This window comes from Gopherus evgoodei, unplaced genomic scaffold (genome assembly GCF_007399415.2).
Source record: "Gopherus evgoodei ecotype Sinaloan lineage unplaced genomic scaffold, rGopEvg1_v1.p scaffold_125_arrow_ctg1, whole genome shotgun sequence".
Lineage (NCBI taxonomy): Eukaryota > Metazoa > Chordata > Testudines > Testudinidae > Gopherus > Gopherus evgoodei.
In genome coordinates, this window is record NW_022059788.1 from 14,733 (window position 1) to 17,840 (window position 3,108).

General features: G+C 40.8%; 1 pseudogene; it reads left to right on the forward strand.

The window, feature by feature from the left end:
- The first annotated feature begins 212 nt into the window (after positions 1 to 212).
- Positions 213 to 2,235, forward strand: LOC115639794 (annotated as a pseudogene).
- The last annotated feature ends 873 nt before the right edge of the window (positions 2,236 to 3,108 follow it).

Below are 3,108 nucleotides of genomic sequence, written 5' to 3' on the forward strand. Positions count from 1 at the left end.
TCCAATAAGGTACTATAGATATTAAATACTCTACAACAGTGGTTTTCAACTTGTGGTCCGCAGACCCCTGATGGTCCATAGGCCATGCCTAAGATTTTCAAAGGGGTCTGCACCTGTATTTTAAATTTGTTACAGGTCTGCAAATGAAAAGTTAGAAAGCACTGGCCTACAAAATTATAAAATGTAATAGAAACAAGTACTTATAGAATTGGCCAAATTTCCCTTTGCACAGAATCTGCCTGTGTTCACATTCAGAATCAAGAAAAAGGTCCACCTCTATGCTTAGGTATTTGTCTAGTGAATTGATTATGAAAGAGACTTTTTTTTCTCTGAGTATAGATTGGACATTGGAGAGAACATTGGCTTCATTCCCATTCCCCATGAAAACTGATGTCAAAATAACTACTGACTTCCATGGGGGCAGGATAGATTCTCTACTATATGTAAAGCCTCATATTCTGATGTGCAGAACAATGAATCAAAAGCCTCATTCAGTTAGAGTTTAAATGACTTAGGAACAAAAGTCCCATTAATTTTCTATGCAGCCTCTCTTTTCAAAATTATGTCACTGTGCCGAGGAAATGTTTGCTTGTCACATTCAGTTCTTCTTCTTCTTGAAAAATCCTAATGACTTAATAGGTAAGAATCCAATTATATACTACAGAGATTAAATCGTGTTTTCGACAAAATAGTCTAGAACAAGTGACAAAAAGCAATAGAGAAGCAGATTCTTTTTATACATTTGTCCACATGCCCAGCTATTGTAAATTAGCCATAGTTGTTTTATTGGAGTGAATCTGTCAGTTCCCAGGCTGGTGTACCTCAGTTGTAGCTCTGCTGAAGTCATAAGGCTGGATTAAAGAAACATTCAGACAGAGAGAGAGAGAGAGAGAGAGACTACCAGTATAGCCTGCTGGTATAGACCTATCTCAGATGCAGAAGACCAAGTATCCAGTAACCCTGCTGTGCTTCCTCTCTAATATTTGAGCTAGATTGCATCAGATTAAAGAGGAGAGAATTAGGGAGCCCCACATCAGCCTGTCTGCTAGTAGCAGCTGAACAGAGCCTTTGAGAACACCATTGGGGCTAGATTCTGCAATTTAGGCAGCTAAAGTGGCAATTAGGTGCCAAGTCCTTTTGTGTATCCAGCATGTTTTGTCTATTAAAACACACAAAATCTATCCAGCTTCTCTATTTCTCTCTCACTGAATTTAGTATATTTCAAATAAACTTTGTACAGCCTGGAATAGTGTTAATTTGTTTTCTCTTGTCTTCCAGGTCACAGATTTCCTGAACAAATGCCAATGAAAAATCAAACCACAGTGACTGAATTTATTCTCCTGGGACTTTCCAGTGACCCACAGTTGCAGATTTTCCTCTTCTCGGTGTTTTTAGTTATTTACCTAATCACTCTGAGTGGTAACATAGTGATCATGCTGGTGATAAGAGCTGATTCTCACCTTCACACCCCTATGTACTTCTTCATCTTCCATTTATCCTTTGTTGATATCTGCTGTTCCTCAGTCACAGTGCCTAACGCGCTGAGGAACTTCCTAGCAGAGCACAAAACTATTTCGGTCAATGGCTGCATTGCTCAGATATTCTTCATCGTCCTCTCAGCTGCTACTGAAGCTTTCATTCTCTCAGCCATGTCTTACAGCCGCTACCTTGCCATCTGTGACCCATTGCGTTACATGGAGAGAATGAGCAAAGGAATCTGTGTTCAGCTGGTGAGTGGTGCATGGGCAATAAGCTTCTTCCATGCCCTGCTTAACTCTGTTTTTACCTCAAGTTGCATTTCTGTGGGCCCAATTAAATCAGCCATTTCAGCTGTGAGCTCCCTCCTCTGTTACAACTATCCTGCACTGACACCCTCACCAATCAAGTGGTGCTTCTTACTTCTGTTCTGATATTTGGATCAAGCTCCTTCCTCCTTACTCTGATCTCCTACATTCACATCATCTCCACTACCTGAGGATACGCTCTGCAGAGGGCAGGCATAAAGCGTTCTCCACCTGCAGCTCCCACCTGATTGTGGTTGGCTTATTTTACCTGAAAGGGTTTCTCCAGTACACAAAATCCAGTTCGGTCTCCTCTGTGGTGCTGGATGAAATATTCTCAATTGAGTACAGTATCTTGACCCCTGTGTTAAACCCCATCATCTACAGCCTGAAAAACAAGGAGGTGAAAACAGCTGCAGGGAAAATGTTAGGGAAATTCAAATTTCTCAAGTAGTGTCAAACGTATTTAAAACAACAACAGCAACAAAAGTACACAAAACTGTGTATAACTTGTGTTTGGGAGATTCTCTGTTCAGTTATCTGACACTTTGGGCCAAAGCCTCAATTGGTCTAAATTAGTGTGACTCCATTAAACTCAGCAGGTCATATCCTCACTGGGTAGGAGAGACACTGGATCAAAGGGGACAGGATCATGGGTCTCTATCTAGGGTGAGTGCAGGAAGCACCAGGCTCTAGATCCATTCATATGCTTTCTCACTGTCTCTCTCTTTGAGCCCATATCTCTTTTAATCTGACCCACTGACTTCAATAGATCTATGGCCAATTTATACCACTTGAGGATCTGGTCAGTTCTATGGAAAGAACATCTTTGTGTATTGCATTATGTAGTTCTAGAGTATTTTGTTGAAAACTCTATTTAATATTTGTAGTATCTTATAGGATTCATCGCTATTAATGTATCTGTCTCCAATAATAATAATTAATGAGTGTTATCCCCACCTAGGCCAAGATGCACAAAGGAATTAAGGCTGTATTAGGAGAGATTGAGACACAGATCAGGTATCTCATATCCCATTGGTTAGGGCACTCACATGGGAGAAAGCAGATCCCTTTTTTAAATCTTTCTCCTTACCAGGCATTTGAAGAGGGTCTGAAACATCCCTAACTACTAAGATAAAAGTTGAGAGTTTCTTCCACCTAATTCCTTCTTCTCTCCCCTCTCTCATCATGGTTTCTTTCCACCTTAGGTGGGGTTAGAGACTTCCCAGCTGAGAATCCCAAGGCAAAGGAGGTGCATTCCTGCAGAGGAGATGAGGACTGAACTCCTGTGATAGTTGCGGGATTTATAAAACAACACTCTGCTTTG